The following is a 17,390-nucleotide window of genomic DNA, read 5'->3' as shown; positions in this document are numbered from 1 at the left end:
ACTACATTTGACAATCGATTGTCCTTACATTTCTAAAAAATAAAGAAAGCGCACCAAATCAGTGTGTTCTGTTTATGACTGATACCTTTTATTGGAATTGTCTGCCCTCCATCCACGCACATGATATATCCTGCGCTGTCAGCTGCATGAAGCTCAGATTGGCTACAGTGTGGAAACTGGCCATTAACCCAACTTAGAGCTTTTCCCATAATACCAAACCCTCTCTTTGAAAAGCATCCGACTCCGATTCACCCGCAAACTATCCCTGTAACCCTATACTTCCTTTGGCGAGCCTATATATTGAATGATACTAGGGCAATTTAACATGACCAAGCCACGAATTCTGCAGTTTTTTTGGACTGCGGCAGCAAAATGGAGCACACGAAAAAAAAAACACACGCAGACATGGGAGAAGGAAAATACTCCACACCAGTCGTTTGCAGCGAGTCATGAAGCCAGATCATGGCGCCTTAATGCCACAGTGTTAATCAAGGAGCTGCAGCGCCACCCCAAGTGTATATGACCGAGAAAAAAAACCTGATGTCTCCAGAATGCCATCAGAGCAATCAACTTCTCACATTTCCTCTAATTTTCAATCTTGTAGTCGATGATATGTCGAGATTATCACTTCTGTATATTCAATTGTATTAATGGTTTTCTAGGCAAGACAGTAAATACACTTGAACATATTTTTTTTCTGAAGTACACCAATTAACTGAGTGACTTTGGCAAAATATTTTGTTCACGGATCTAACCTGATTGTGCCTACAAAATAACTATTTTCAAAGCAACAACGTATTTCCCGACATATTGCACTTCAAATATTTCCAAAATATTCAACAGATATAAAAGTTGTAAGACATGATTATGATGTTTACTATTTCTCGTTTTCTATATAGACGCAGATATTTCCAACTCTGCAGAGCCCGTGTAGATCTTTACACTTATGTAGGATGGACTGATTATCGACAGTCCCTCTGCACCTTCCATAATGACTTCCTTGATCAAACTGAATAAATCCTAACCCCACTCATTACAACAATTCACGGGATTGGGTGATAGAGCAGTCCAGACCCACATTAAACGTGCCAAGAATGTAGCCCAGACCCTATCCTTTCTGATTGTTTTAAACATATGTAGAGTGGATATTCCAGGCGTGATGCAGCTTGCGAAACCACTCAGTTTTAATAAAAACAGTATCTATTTCGAGACTACTATTTGAAAAACAAGTGAAAAAGTACTGTATTTAGAATAACTGAGCCTATCTGGAATCCCCATCGAATCTATTAGAACTTAATGATAATGTTGCAAAATTCACCTAAATATACCATTGGTCAAGAAAAAGGTAAAACCAAGCGTAGATTCTTACAGGAGAGACGTCACAGGAAGAGAGAGAATGGACAGATTAGAACTGCTTCTTTCTTTAGCCAGCAGTTTCTCTGGGTTTGCTTCTGAAACTGGATCAAACAGAACAGCTGGACAAACCCAAAACAACTGAATTTTGAACTGCGGGAAGAGGCCACTCCCTTTCCATTGAACAACTGCTTTAGAAAACCAACTCAACAATTATTCCAGTCATATCCGAACCTCAACCTTTATGACTCCTGTGAATATAACCAACGGCAGCACTTCTGTGAGAAAGGAATAGCATTGTCACCATAGAAAGCTTTTGAATTGAAAAGGGTTCGTTGAAGCTGTTCCTACAGTTAAAGGAGTTAATGCCAAATTCCAAGGATCCTAATTCTCTCATTGGAGGGATTTCATCTTCTCTTAAGAAGAGACATCTTTCGCAATCTTAAAGTAACAGCGCGAGCATCACGTGCGACATGATAAGGAATCATCAGTTGCACAGAAAGGGAGATCAAGACCAGTATCAGACAGCAACAGATTGGAAATTTAAACCAATGAATCAAAGTTTGTCTTTGGGTCTTTACCAGCTTTCCCAAAATTGGCCATTGTTAACAATGCAGATATAGTTTGTATTTCGGGTGATTCAAGCTGGTTACTATCCTATCCTCACTATTGTTTGTCTTCCTGGTAAGTTACTCCATCTGACTGTTAAGTCAATAAGATGTTTAACTATATTAATGTCCTCGTTATTAAAACTCGGAAAACATCGAAACAGTTAACATAATTTCATCCTGCAGACCCCGTTCTTTATTAAGCACGTGCAACTCCATTATCTGAATAGGAATCTAACCACTAAAAGCAATAGGTGATATTGCTCTCAACTGAACGCATTTTTGTCACCAAATCGTTCCCTGCCCCGATCCCGTTAACTGCCTCCTCTGCATTATCGCAAGTTTGAAATTCGACGTCACTCCAGCTGCTGAATAAATCTTCTTTTCTCTCGTTGTTGAGTCCAGAGAGAACAGATAAAAATTTTGGACTACTAGTGTTGTCCACCAGCTATGAGGAAAGCCAACGAAAACGATACGAAAACGATACATGAGTCCATGTCTTCTGGCATTAGCATCCTATTAGAAAAAAAAACAATTCCACTTCCATGCACATCGAATTCTCTGCCGGAAATTTCTCCTTTTTTATGCGGTGTGCGAGTCTGCCGCCGAACCTTTTGCTTAGCTTTGCAAGCAACCATTTTCAGACATTAGGAACTCTCGTCTAAAGAAATTGATGCGAGCTACACTGCTAAGCACTTATTTGGAGGAATAAACTGTCCATTTTGCAGGGTGAGGGTAGAAATTGACAATGTATCTTCAGAACAGAAGATGCAAAAAAAGAGCCAAGATAGAGGAAGGGATGGTTCTAATAATTATCCAGATAGTATCCCATGCATTGCTGCAACTGATATCCTTCTCTCATTGGAAATTTCGTGGCATGCTATGAATGGTCCCCTGCATTGGAATAGAGCTATTATATAGATTCAATGCAGGTTTGGAAAATAACCAACAAATTGAGCAAACAATACAACTGGTACGATCTTTCTGGTAAAACGGAGGAGGAGGAGGAGAAAATTTGATTGCTGCTGTAATCTATTTTTTCCCAAGAAAACTTTTCGAATATATCCGTAATCCGAGAATTCTGTGAAATCCACGTACTGTCATCTACCTGTATGGTCACTTTGTCAAAAAAACTCAATAAGATTCGTTAGGCACGAGCTACCCTTCACAAAACAGTGCTAACTGTCCCTGATCAGATTTTTATTTTCTGGATGGTTATAAATCCTAACTCTTTTCACCTTTTCCAACACTTTACCAACAACTGAAGTGAGACTCACTGGTCTGTAATTACCAGGGTTGTCGCTACGACCGTTTTTGAACAAGGGAACCACATTTGCTCTCCTCCAGTCCTCAAGCACTATTCCTGTAGACAATGATGATTTGAAGATCATTGCCAAAGGCTCGACAATCACTTCCCTTGCTTCAGATACCATGCGGTCCAGGGACTTGTCTATTTTCACACTCTGCACTATTTCTAATACCTCTTCCTTGTGAAACTCAATCTCTTCTTGTCTAGATGCAAGTATCTCTGTATCTTTGTCGCCAACATTTTCATTTTCTATAGTGAGCACTGTCGAAAAATATGTATTTAGTGCTTTCTCTATCTCCTCTGACTCCACACACAACTTCCCACTATTATCCTTGTTTGGCCCTAATTTAACTCTCGTCATTCTTTTATTCCTGACAGACCCATGGAAAGTCTTAGTGTTAACCCTGATCCTATCAGCCAACAACTTCTCATGTCTCCTCCTGGCTCTTCTGACCTCTCTTTTTAGGTCATTCTTGACTTCCTTGTAACCCTCAAGCGCCCTAACTGATTTTCCATAATTTGTCCTAACATAAGCCTTCTTCTTCTTCTTGACCAGGGATTCCACTTCCTTCGGAAACCACTGCGCATGCGTTCTATATCTTCCTCCCAGCCTGACAGATTCATACTTAACGAGAACACACAAGAGCTTTTCCTTGAATAAGCTCCCCTGCAGTTTCCTTCCCCATTCTACGCTTCCGAAATCTTTCCTAATTTCATCGTAATTTCCCATTCCCAGCCGTAACTCTTGCTCGGTGGACAGCACCTATACCTTTCCATCACTAAAGTAAATCTAACAAAATTGTGATCGATGGCTCTAAAGTGCTCACCTACTTCCAAATCTAACACGTGGCCAGGCTCATTTTCAGAACGAAATCTAAAGTGGCTTCTCCCCTTGGACGCCTGCCTGCATACTGTGTCAGGAAGCCCTCCTACACACACTGGACAAAAACTGACCCACTTATAGTACTCATACTGTTGTGATCCCAGTCAATATTTGTAAAGTTGAAGTCCCCCATGATAACTACCCTGCTTCTCTCACTCCTATCGAGAATCATCTTTGCTATCCTTTCTACTACATCTCTGAGACTATTCAGAGGCCAATAGTAAACTCCCAGCATATCCTTTCCTGTTTCTAACCTAAGCCCATAGTACATCATTTAACGAGTTCCCAAACATCCTTTCTACAACTTTAATATTGTCCCTGATTAATAAAGCCACATCTCCCCCTCTTTTATCATCTTCTCTGTTCTTACTGAAACATCAGAATTCCGGAACCTGCAACAGCCATTCCTGTCCCTGCTCTATCCATGTCTCCATAAGGGCCACACCATCGAAGTCCCAGGTACCAACCCACTCTGCCAGTTCACCCACTTTATTTGATCCTCCTCGCGTTGAAGTTCAAATCAGGTTCTCGCTTTCCAGTATCAAATACTTGATTTGGGAACCCCCTACTCTCATCCTCTTCTGTACCTGTCCTACAATTTTTGTTCCCAACCCCCTGCTGTATTAGTGTAAATCCACCTTAATAGCTTTAGGATCATAGAGTCATAGAGATATACAGCACGGAAACAGACCCTTCGGTCTAACCCGTCCATGCCTACCAGAACCCAAACTAGTCCCACCTGCCAGCATCCGGCCCATATCCCTCCAAACACTTCCTCCTCATATATTCATCCAATTGTCTCTTAAATGTTGTAATTGTACCAGCCTCCACCACATCCTCTGGCTGCTCATTCCACACACGTACCACCCTCTGCGTGAAACATTTGCCTCTTATTTCTCTTTAATATCTTTCCCCTCTGACCCTAAAACTATGCCCTCTAGTTCTGGACTCCCCGACTCCAGGGAAAAGACTTTGTCTATTTATCCTGCACATGCCCCTAATAATTTTGTAAACCTCTCTAAGCTCACCCCTTCAGCCTGCGACGCTCCAGGGAAAACAGTCTCACACTGTTCAGCCTCTCTCTGTAGCTCAGATCCTCCAACCCTGGCAACATCCTTGGAATTCATTTCTGAACACTTTCAAGTTTCACAACATCTTTCCGATAGGAAGGAGACCAGAATTGCACGCAATATTCCAACAATGGCCTAACCAATGTCCTGTACAGCCGCAACATGACCTCCCAACTCCTGTACTCAACACTCTGACTAATAACGGAAAGCATACCAAACGGCTTCTTCACTATCTTATCTAGCTGCGACTCCACTTTCGAGGAGCTATAAACCTGCAGTCCAAGGTCTTTTTGTTCAGAAACATTTCCTAGGACCTTACCATTAAATGTACAAGTGACGCTAACGTTTGCTTTCCAGATTGCAGCACCTCGCATTTATCTGAATTAAACTCCATCGGCCACCTCTCAGACCTTTGGCCCAACTGGTGCAGATCCTGTTGTAATCTGAGGTAACCCTCTTCGCTAGGAGAAAGTGAGGACTGCAGATGCTGGAGATCAGAGCTGTACAATGTGTTGCTGGAAAAGCGAAGCAGGTCAGGCAGCATCCAAGGAGCAGGAGAATCGACGTTTCGGGCATAGCCCTCTTCGTTGTCTACTACACTTCCCATTTTGGTGTCATCTGCAAACTTACTAACTGCACCTCTTATGCTCGCATCCAAATCATTTATGTAAATGACATAAAGTAGAGGGCCCAGCACTGATCCTGTGGCACTCCACTGGTCACAGGCCACCAGTCTGAAAAACAACTCTCCATCAACATCACCTGTCTTCTACCTTTGAGCCAGTTCTGTATCAAAATGGCTAGTTCTCCCTGTACTCCATGAGATCTAACCTTGCTAACGATGTCTCCAGTTGGGAACCCTGTCGAACGCCTTATTGAACTCCATATATATCACATCGACTGCTCTGCCCATCGTCAATAATCTTTCTTACTTCTTCAAAAAACTCAATCAAGTTTGTGAGACATGAATTTTCACGCACAAAGCCATGTTGACTATGCCGAACCATTCCTTGCCTTTTCAAATGCATGTACATCCTGTCCCTCAAGATTCCCTCCAACAACTTGCCCACCACTGAGATCAGGCTCATCGGTCTATAGTTCCTTGGATTGTCTTTACCGCCCTTCTTAAACATTGGCACCATGATTGCCAACCTCCTATCTTCTGGTACCTCACCTGTGACTATTGATGATACAAATATCTCTGCAAGAGTCCCCACAATCACTTCTGTAGATTCCCACAAAATTGTCGGGTACACCTGATCTGGTCCTGGGGTTTATCCACCTTTAACCTTTTCAAGACATCCAGCACTTCCTCCTCTGTAATCTGGACATTTTGCAAGGTGTCACCATCTATTTCCCTATTTCCTATCCAGGATATCGGTACCTCTCTGGTTTAGATGAAGACCATCCAACTTGTAGAGGTCCCACCTTTCCCAGAAAGAGCTCAAATTATTCAAAAACCCGAAACCCTCTCTCCTGCTCCATACCTGTCACCACGTGTTCAACACCTTTCTCTCCCTATTCCTCACCTCACTAGCATGGAGCACGGGCAGCAAACCAGACAAAACAACTCCGTTTTTCCGAGCTCTAAGCTTCCATCGTAGCTCCCTGAATTTCTGCCTCAAGTCCCCGTCTCTCTTCAGACCTATGTCGTTGGTGCCAATGTGGACCACGGCTTGGGGCTGCTCCCCATCCCCCCAGAGACATCATGGACCCTGGTACCCGGGAGACAACACACAAACCATGAGACTCTCTCGTGCCCACAGAACTTCCTATCTGTTCCCCTAACTGTCGAGTCCCCAATGACTTATGCTCTGCTCCTCTTCCCCCTTCTCTTCCGAGCAGTAGGTGCCCCACTGCTTTCTCCTGGTAAGTCATCCCCCCCCAAAATGTATCCAAAACAGTATACTTATTGTTGAGGGGAATGGCCACAGCGGATCCCTGCACCACCTGCCGGTTCCCTTTCTGTCCCCTAACTGTCACCCATCCGTCTTTTTCTTTTATGTGGAAGTGACGACCTGTCTGTAAGTCCTGTCAATAACCCTCTCTGCCTCCCGAATGATCCGAAGTTCATCCAACTCCAGCTCCAGTTCCCAAACGAGGTTTTCGAGGAGCTGGTGTTGGGTGCACTTCCCACAGATGTAGTCAGCAGGGACACTTGTGGTGACCCTTACTTACCACATCCTGCAGGAGGAGCATTCCACTGCCCTAAACTCCATTCCCACTATTTTAACTCCTGAAGTGACTACTGAAAAAAAAGGATTAGGAAAGAAACTACTTACCTTACCTTGTCAATCTGGCGCCCACAACTTTTTTATCGGTTAGAGGAGGAGGATGTGTGGGAGACATGACCGAGTAATGTCTCAGTAACGCAACCACGCAAATACAAACTGTTCTACTTACCCTTCCCAAAGTCTTTGCTCGCTCCTCCCTTGCTGGCCTGAAGGTAAGAAGTTTAAATATAATTACCAGCCTTCCCGACAATCACCTGTCACCAACGTCACCTCGTCCTGGCTCCTGCTTCTCGCTGCTCCGAAGTGGACCGTTGGCCTTAAGCTAATCTTCTTATACATCACATCATTCAGCACTGACAAACGGACCCCACCACCAGCAGTAAAGTTCCCTTCCCACCGTTGTCCACTTTCTGTAAAGACTATTTCCTCTGCGACAACCTGTTCACATCCAAAGAATGAGCATGAATGAATTGTGCGGCATGAAATGAATGGCATACTCCTGCTTCATTTCCGTATTTTCTTGATCAGCTATCACTCATTCAGCAGTTGATTTCCTGGAGGCTACGCTGTTAAATGTTGCATACAGGGTGATCAGTTTGTTTGTTCAACTAAGCCTGGCCAATGATAGATGCTCCGTACACAATGAATCTTGGTTTATGGTAGAACCGACAAATGAAGCAAAACTTGCAGAGGGAATAAGCTGTATAAAGCGGGTCCTGTCAGATGTTCGCCAGCCAACCCGTGTTTCCATCGCACAGTTTCTGAGTCTACAGGCCACGGTACATGACAGTCTTTCGGGACTCTGGAAACTTATCTCCTGTTTCGATCCACAGGTTTGAAATCTGAAATGCTCTCCCATTGCACCTGGGAAGCAGATTCCAAGTGCTGAATAAAACAGAGGAATGTATGATTTTGGAACAGGAGTAGGTAACTTGACGATTCGATGAAGTTCTTCCAATGATTTAGACCATGGCTGATCTATTTGTGATCTCATCCGTACATTTCTGTCTATCCATGTCATCCATCATTCGTTCATCTGTCAAAAATCTAACCGAGCCTCAAAATAAATTAGAGACACAGAAGGCGTGAAGTTGTTTGACACACAATTCTCCATTCTGGTGATCATTACTAAGTCTTCAAAACTGCCTGGCTGATTTTTGGAATGATTACTCTTTCACTCATCCACAGGTCACAGAAAATCTTTAATGTCACCAGTTCTGTGACATAGCCACAAAGTTGAACGGAAGCCGTTACAAAAACAGAACCCTAGCCTGATCTGTGGAGAGAATGCAGATTGAAACGTTCAGGTTCAGAGACTCGTGTTCAGAAGAGCATCGTGTTATGGTCAACTATTTAACTGTGCCAGGATCAGCGTAAAGAACAAACCAACCTGGGTTCTTTAGTCAGCAGTAAGTAATGTTTCTTTTTTCAAAGATCACTTTCTGCAACAACGGTTCAAAGACATCGGACGAACATTATAGAATATGCAATGATGCTGAATTATGTACAATTTGATAAAATGGTGACACATGTGTACACAGTGACACGACACAGAGAGACACGCTGACACAGGCACACTCACTCACCCGCTTATATTTGAATGCATACTAAACACAGACACACACGCAAAAAGACACACTGCCATAGAGACACACCCATGCATACAGACACACACAAACCCATTCCCACATTTAGATGGCCAGATTAAGAAATCCGGACGCAATGACTCATACAGGCACCCTGGAACGAACACACTCACAGGTACCCAACACAAACAAACACACACACATTCTCGCAAGCATTTATACACACACACACGTGTCAGTACAAGCACAAAAATAAAAATTTCACACAGCGATTACTTGGAAACACTTTGTCGAACGAACAGACAAAGTACTAACAAAACGAAAAATCACTGATTGTAACGAATGCCATTACAAAGTTCTTCATACCATGCAATCGTCTGCCTTTGGAGGTTCATTCTCGTGCATCCACATTTGATTCACTTCCCCTTTGCTATGTACAGTGAAAAGATGCCAATGTAACATCCATAGGACTTATCAAGGACGAAAAGATTTTCACAAAGCAGAGAGAAAAATAAATGAATTTCAACAATGTTATATTCTGAACAAAGAAGTTACGTGTTGTATTCCTTAAAATCATGCGCCATTTATGAATCCACAATCGGATATTCCCCATTCATTGATCCGTGAACATTGCAAAACGTTGGGAAAGCATCATTAGAGAAAATGCTTTCTGTTGCACGGTATTGAAAGCTGAGCAATTTCTCTGTCAAACCATTTGGCGTACTCTCAAACCCTTTGATGGCAATTTAGGAGGCATATTGTCAAATTATTTTATTTCACTTGCAGCATTAAGTGCATTTTAATTTTATCTGATGTCTCAGGTATGGTATCCTTGGAGCAGGTGTTGTCTCCACATATCTTGAGACTATACATAAATTCAATCTCCAGTGACATAAGTGAGCCCAGCGCTTGCATCATTTTCCAGTCCCAAGATTACTGTATGTTTTTGAGACATTTGGAAAATCCTGCTTGTTCCACGACAGAAATTAATCTCTGAGACAAAACTTGTGACACTTCGGAACAGCGCATGAATTACTGTCGCACAATTAGGCATTAGCTATCGAGATTGCCACCGTCAGTGCCTTTATCATCGGTGCATTCCAATTGGAACATTACGGTGTGCTGAAACTGCTGGGAAATTAAAACTTTGAAAGTGAGAGAGTGGGGAGCGAGAGAAAGATAGACAATCAAGAAATACGAGGTAGAGAGCAGTGAAAAACACAAATAAAAATGATAAATAAAATAATTGAAATAAAATTACCTGATGTTTTTTTATTTCAACAACTTCAGACAATTGTACTTCATTTATTTTATTTATCTTTTTTTATCATTTCACCTGCACTATCATAGAGCCATTAGATATAGACAGCACTGAAAACACAGTCTTCGGTCGAACACGTCCATTCCGAAAGGATGTCCTCAACTGATCCAGCCGCGATTGCATGCACTTGACCCATTTCTCTCGAAACCCTTTCTATTCAAATACACGTCCAGATTCCTTAAAAGTATTGGAATGATACCATCCATCACCAAATCGTCTGGCAAGTTATTCCAAAACGCACCACCTTCTGCGTGCACCGTTGGCCCTCACTGCCTTTCGAATTCTCACACGCCCATACTCCCAGATTTATACCCTCTCGTTTTGCACTGCCACATCTGAGCGAAAGGAACTTGTCTATTTACCCGATTCATGCCCCTCATGATTGGAAAACCTCCGTAAGATCAGCTCCCAGCCTCTGACGCGCCAGTCAAAATAGTGAGTGAGTGTTCAGCCTGTAAACGGTTGCACCTTTTCCATTTTCAAATGTAGGATGTATCATGCTGTCTGAAGCAATCATCTTCGCAGCTGATCTGTCGCTAATAAACGCTGAAGGAAGGCGTGATAACTTGCAATATATGCTGTCAAACGAAGATTGCACAAGCAACATGAGTCCTTGAGCAAAACGTACAATTGACTTCTGAGCAGTTGCTGACACCAAAGCAACTGCGTCGTACGGGAGCAGAAAGAATCCCACTGTTAGATTACAATTCAAATGCATTTGTCATAGGGTTCGTAGCAGTTTATCAGCAGCACATAACCCTGACTCCAAAGGTCTGTGAGTATCCAGAAGAACATTGTGCGACCGTTGAAACTACGTTTCTCCAGACGATATTTGTCAACATGACAAGCTGCAGCTGAGCTGGTGGCATCGCGATTGAAATTGCATGCGTCCGGACATTGTGCTTAATTTTGGATATCAGAGCAAATGGTTAACTCGAATATACACGTTCGGAAAAGTAAATGCTTTTTTTGTTGAAAAGCTTTGCAACAAAAGGAAACACTTCAGACTGTCGTGCGATCGATGTGAAGCAGAAAATGAACAGCCGCCGTGGTTTTGAGCTCTGGCAATATAGGCATTTGCTTTCGAGCGGAAAGCAGAATTGGTCGGTTAGCTCAGCTGGTTAGAGCGTGGTGCTAATGACGCCAAGGTCGTGGGTTCAATCCCCACACTGCACCATGCGAAGCGATGGCGTGGTAAGCGGTGCGGTGTCAGGGATCGGTGACATTTTACTTTCACTGTCTGCAAGAACTTGTCACATGATCGCTTGAGATGTGTCTTCGTTCGAAAGCCGACCATCGCTGTCATGAACATCAACTCGCTGGTCGATGCAGGATCTCACTGCGTTGCTGTATTTCCAAACAACGTGCTCCACGAATCCAAGATGCAGGAAGCCTCACCTGCGCAATAAAACATTTGACAGGGTTAGACACACGACTTGATCGCCGTACCCGTGATGATTGGTGGATGTTGTCTGCAGCAAATCAATCAGTCTCAATTGTGTCCACAATCAAATGCAAAACATGAAATATATGCAGTTTAAGCAGACCAGGCACAGTCTCGGAGGAGAACCAGAGTTCAGGCTTCAATTCTCTACATATGTACCTATACACGGTGAGTTTACCAACAATTTCTGTTTTAATTTTAGTTTGTCCTACACGTTTCTCCTGCAGATGCCTGAAACAATGAGTATCTTGTGCATGAAACAATTAAGATTCTGCAATTGGTGACTGTAGCGTTAACATTGTACGATGGAGTTTTTTGCAGAAGGACTTAGTCATGCCATTCCTTGTGTGTCTTACATCTGGAATGACAACCACGAACAGCTGATAATGTCAACATTTAATTCTGATCAGGTTTTGCAATTTCTGTCCTCAAAATGGAAAAAATATTAACGTTCTAATATCAAAACCAGACTATATATATTTTATTGATCCAGTCTTTTATTTTCTCGTTGACCTAACAATGCGATTAAAAGTCATCACGCTGACATCATCACCTTCTGAAGGTCAGCACTGAAAATTAATGCTAATCCCTCAATATTTACACCCGATGAGTGAATCATAATGAAATAACCTTCACGCGTACCAGTATTGCTGCCTGACCTATAGAATGTTATTGGAATTTTCTGTTGTCCATTCAGATTAGGACCATCCAGACTTTTCAGCTTCATGCAGAGTTCAAACGCTTCAGGTTGTAATCAGTGACTGTTTCCACGGATATCGTTGTCAGAAAGTGCATCAAAATGGCAACATTGAGTTGGAAATGTGTAGCCAATGCTGATGTGAAACTGACAAAGGTCGATGCCTTCTTAAACCAGAGGAGCCTTACTCACGCAGCAACAGAAAGAGTGCTGTTAGGAGGGATGTTTCTGAAAGTTGTTCGCTTGACAGTGAAGGAACGGTCAAAGATGTTTTAAGTGGGAACTGCTTAGATCTTGTTTGGAAACGTGGTTTTCCCACACTTCCGGGATCCTTCCTCATCCAGGTGTTCGAGAAAGCAGGTTCAAGAGTCATGTTCAACACGTTTTAACCGGTTACTTCAGTGCATTGCATTGATGTTAATCAATGCTGTCATTACACCAGTGGCAGAGTGAGAGAATGCATAGCCTGGTAGATGTACTGTCTCTCTGATGGCCTGTCTAATCCTATCGTGTGTAATGTTTCCTGACATTGATTGGTGCTTCACTCATCCAAAGAAGTGCGCAGTATGCTATCACAGACTTGACTTGTGGTAATGAAACCATGGACGTCATTTGGTGTTACAGGACTTGCATTCAACTCACAGATCTGCGTGCATACGCATCGAATCTTTTTTATCTGAACTTACTTTTTATCTCATGAAAACTACAGCAATTCCAGTTTTCAATTTCTAGACAATAATTAAACCTATATATGAGGACAGAATTTCCTGCGTGCATATAAGTGGCGCTTCAAGCGTTATTTAAAAATTACAAGTTTTACTTTATGGCACAGGGTTTTTGCTGCACTGTGTTCCCTTTTTTGTTCTTGGCATGTTCCTCCTCACAATGATAGGTGGACTTCAAATTAATGCCACAATGCAGTTAAAGGAGGGTGATAAACCACTATTGTAACAAATTCTTCAGACCGAAAAGCACACTGTGGTTCTGACATTTTTCAGGAATTAGAAATCAAGTTTAACATTTCTGGTAGCAGGATCTTACTATTAAGAAAACTGTGAGCCGAATCTGGATTTTGAAGCATTGCCTGAGGTCTCTGACGGTTTTCCGCAATGGGACTATTGAACTACTCTTTCTCTGACTGGCCAATGCTGACTGGAGATGCCAGTTTTGGATTGTGGTGGACGAAGTTAAAAATCACACATCAGATTATAGTCCAACTGGCTAGTTTCGTAGCACGAGCTTTTGGAGAGCTGTACCTACTTCAGGTAACTTTTGGAGAAGATCGTAAGACACAGAATTTACAACAAAATATTACAGTGTCAGGAAACAGAAATGATATACTGAACATGCGTGATTTTCGTTAAGTCTTCCATCTTTTAGAATGGCTTGCAGGTGTCAGTTCATTAATATGAAAATCCCAGAACTTTTATTCAGTCACGTTCCCGAGATAACTTAAGATTTTCTATTTTAAAAAGCTGAAATCTCAGCTCAGACAATGCTTTAAATCTGCAAGGTTAGAATCTGTTTTTATCCCAAACTTGAGTTGGACTGGTTGTATTTCCACAGTAGGAGTTTATAGAACATGACATGAATTGACTGTCTGCATTTACTGCCCACAGAACGTGTGCGTTTTGAGCAAAATAAAATAATATCTCCATGTGTAATTCAGAAAATGCAAATTCACCCCATCTCCTTGTATGTGTGTGCCTGTCTATGAGAGATGGAGACTGTCAGTGTGTGCATGTAAGTGTGTGTGCTTGTGAGTGACTTGAGAGAGTTTGTGTTTGTGTTCGTGTATGCCGGGTAAATTGTGTGTGTGTGTGTGTGTGTGTGTGTGTGTGTATGTGTGATGGAGTACAAAACTGTAAGACGGTGTCTGCACGTGGGTTTACGTGTGACGCGTATATGTGTGTGTGCATGAGAGAGAGCGTGTGTCTGACAGCTGGTCTGCGTGAGTGTGTGAGTATGTCGGAGTGTGTGTGTATGTGTGCTTGTTTGTGTGTATGAGAGAGAGAGAGTGCAGGGTGTAGTGTGACATGAACCCAAGGTCACGTTTGAGGCTATCTTCATAGGTATCAAAATTTGCTGTCAGACTCTGCTCTGCCACACTGCATTGGTGCATATCCCAAAGTCCACCTTGGAAGATGGTCACCCAAATATCTGAAACTGAATTTCCCTGTCAGCTGAAGCATTCCCTGACTGGGAGGGAACACCCCTGTATGGCGTTGTTGCGCAGTGCCTCTTCAGCAGTTGTCACACATCTGTTTGGTCTCGCCAATGTACCATGCTTTGGGCCATCCATGCTCGTAGCGTACGAAATAAGCAATGTTGGCCAAGTCACGTGAGTGCATACGTCGTACATGGGGGGGTGGTTTCCTCACGTGTGATGCTGGTATTCATGTCGATAGTCTGACTCGTCTTGCAGTGCTTGCCATGACAGAGTTGTACGGTATTGTGGTCGATGTTGTCTTGAAAGCAGGGCAATTTGCTGCAAACAATGGTTTTGGTGCAGCAGGTACTAAAGGCGAGAAGCGGAGGCAAAGGGAAGGTCTTGACGAGGTGCTGACCCTCATCGATAATGTGTCCCAGGCTGCGAAGAATATAGCATAATTTCTCTGCTCCTGGGAAGTACTGGACAATCCTATCCGTTGCATCCCATGTCGATCTCCTAATGAGGTCATTACAATATCTCGTTGTAGCATGTGTGAACTGGCTTTCAATGAGTGAACATTGTATCCTGTTCTTATGAGGGAGTCCTTGAGCATCTTCAGACGTCAGTCGCATTCCTCCTCAACTGAACGGATCCTGTCTGAGCTGAGATGTCACCTTTCTTGAAACAAAACCTCAAGCTATCTCGAGAATGCGACTTCAAGCAAGTTCTGGGGTTTACAAATTAATGAACAAACCTGCAAACCTTTATAATAGATGAAATACTGAGCAGCAATCTCGGTTTGTTCAATGTATCATTTCAGTTGCAGGACACTGTAATCTTTTGCTTTAAATTCTGTGTCTTATGATCCTATTCCAATGCTACCTGATGAAGTTGCAGCAGTCCAGTAAAGGCATCTCTTGTGCAGTACTGATCATTCCTCAGCAGCGGAATCTCGTGAGATTGGAAAATTCCAGCCAAGTGGTTGAACGAGAAATTCAAATTTTGGATGTAGGTTTGCTGAGATGGGAGGTTCACCCTCCTAGGTAACATCTTCAGTGGGCCTCAAGCAAAGCAATGTACATGATTCCTGCTTTCTATTTATATGTTTGGGTTTCTTTGGGTTGGTGATGTTATTTCCTGTGGTGATGTCATTCCCGGTGGTGATGTCATTTCCTGTTCTTTTTCTCAGGGGGTGGTAGATGGGGTCTAAATGAATGCTTCACCCCCTGAGAAAAAGAACAGAAACTGAGATCACCACAGGAAATGACATCACCACAGGAAATAACACATCACCAACCGAAAGATATAAATAGAAAGCAGGAGTCATGTATACTGCTTCGACTGAGGCCCACCGAAGAGGTTACCTAGTAGGGTGATGAAACGTCTAAATATGAACCTCCCAGCTCTGCGAGCAAACCAACATCCAGAACCTCAACGTGAGCTACGAATATTCTCAAAACTTACAAAGTCTAATTTTGTCACCCTCGTTAGAACAGTTCACACTCTGACGCAGTTGGGAGCTTTCTGTTGCTTTCTCTTCATTACTCCGAATTAGTATGTAAGAAGTTATTAATCATGGATGTGGGTATGTCGTGAACTTGATGAGATTTTGACGGACCTTATCACGAATTGTTTTAACTCTTGCATTCCAATTTCAACCCTGCCGTTCTTACTCACTCGAAAATTATTCTCACCAACAATTTTCTTACTCAATTCTCATTCATCTGTTGAAGTTAATCTGTGAGCCATTGCGATGCTGGACCGAGGGAAAGTGTGACTATTCCACTTGCACAACATATTACCTGGTGGCCATGGCCACAGCGGATCGAATGGTCATCATCACTGAGGTCATATTGAAACAGTTCAGAAATATTATTTTAATTATTTTTTACCTGGACATCACTTCCGTGTGCAGCATTATACATTTTCGAGCTCGTGAAGAAACAGACTGTTCCTTCTGGTTGGCCGTTACTTTTAACATTGATCGATTTATGGCCATTTGTTACCAGAAGCTGAGAATTGTCAGACTGAAGTTCTGGCAACTGCAGTTCTGCTTTTCTCCAAAACGTGTTTTTTTTAAAAGAAATATTCGCTTCTACTTTGTGTAAGAATCTGGAAGGACTATTGATAAAGTATCATTGTTCTGTTAGAGAAATGCACGTTTTTGTATTAATCCTGGAATTTTGATTTTTGACTGGCAAGATATGATTTTCACACCAATTCTCCCATTTGCTCCAAATTATATTCCTTAATGCTCTTACTATAATGTGCATTTTATTGACTAGTCAGGTTCACAAGGAACTGAAGGGGTAGAGGAAGAGTCAGTGTCACAGAGACCCAGAGTTGGATCGCAGAAGGAAATCAGTAGTTTTCCTCTTCACCATGTGTGACAGTTTCATACGCTGTGGCTGACCGATATTATAGAACATAGATCATAGAACATCACAGCACAGTAGAGGCTCTGTGTACCTTCCTGTGGAAGCAATCTGAAGTTTATCTGTATTACACAATTTCATTTTCATCCATATATTTGTCCAATGACCATTTAAAAGCCCTTAAATGTTGCGAGTCTCCTGTTGCAGCAGGCAGTGTGTTCCACGCCCTGACTACATTCTGAGTAAAGAAACTATCTGCGACATCGCTCCTATACCCATCACCTCTCAATTTGCAGCTATGTACCCTGGTGCTAGCCATCACGATTCGAGGAAAACTGCGATCACTGTCCACCCTAGC

The 17,390-nt window shown here is 42.5% G+C and overlaps 1 non-coding gene across 1 annotated transcript; it reads left to right on the top strand.

Moving 5' to 3' along the window:
* Positions 1–11,466: 11,466 nt before the first annotated feature.
* trnai-aau (transfer RNA isoleucine (anticodon AAU)) lies at positions 11,467–11,541 on the top strand. Its single transcript has one exon. It is a non-coding gene; the product is annotated as a tRNA-Ile (tRNA).
* The last annotated feature ends 5,849 nt before the right edge of the window (positions 11,542–17,390 follow it).

Source organism: Chiloscyllium punctatum, chromosome 43, assembly GCF_047496795.1.
Source record: "Chiloscyllium punctatum isolate Juve2018m chromosome 43, sChiPun1.3, whole genome shotgun sequence".
Taxonomy (NCBI): domain Eukaryota; kingdom Metazoa; phylum Chordata; class Chondrichthyes; order Orectolobiformes; family Hemiscylliidae; genus Chiloscyllium; species Chiloscyllium punctatum.
Note: the sequence above shows the minus strand (reverse complement) of the source record. Positions and strands in the feature narration are given on the sequence as shown.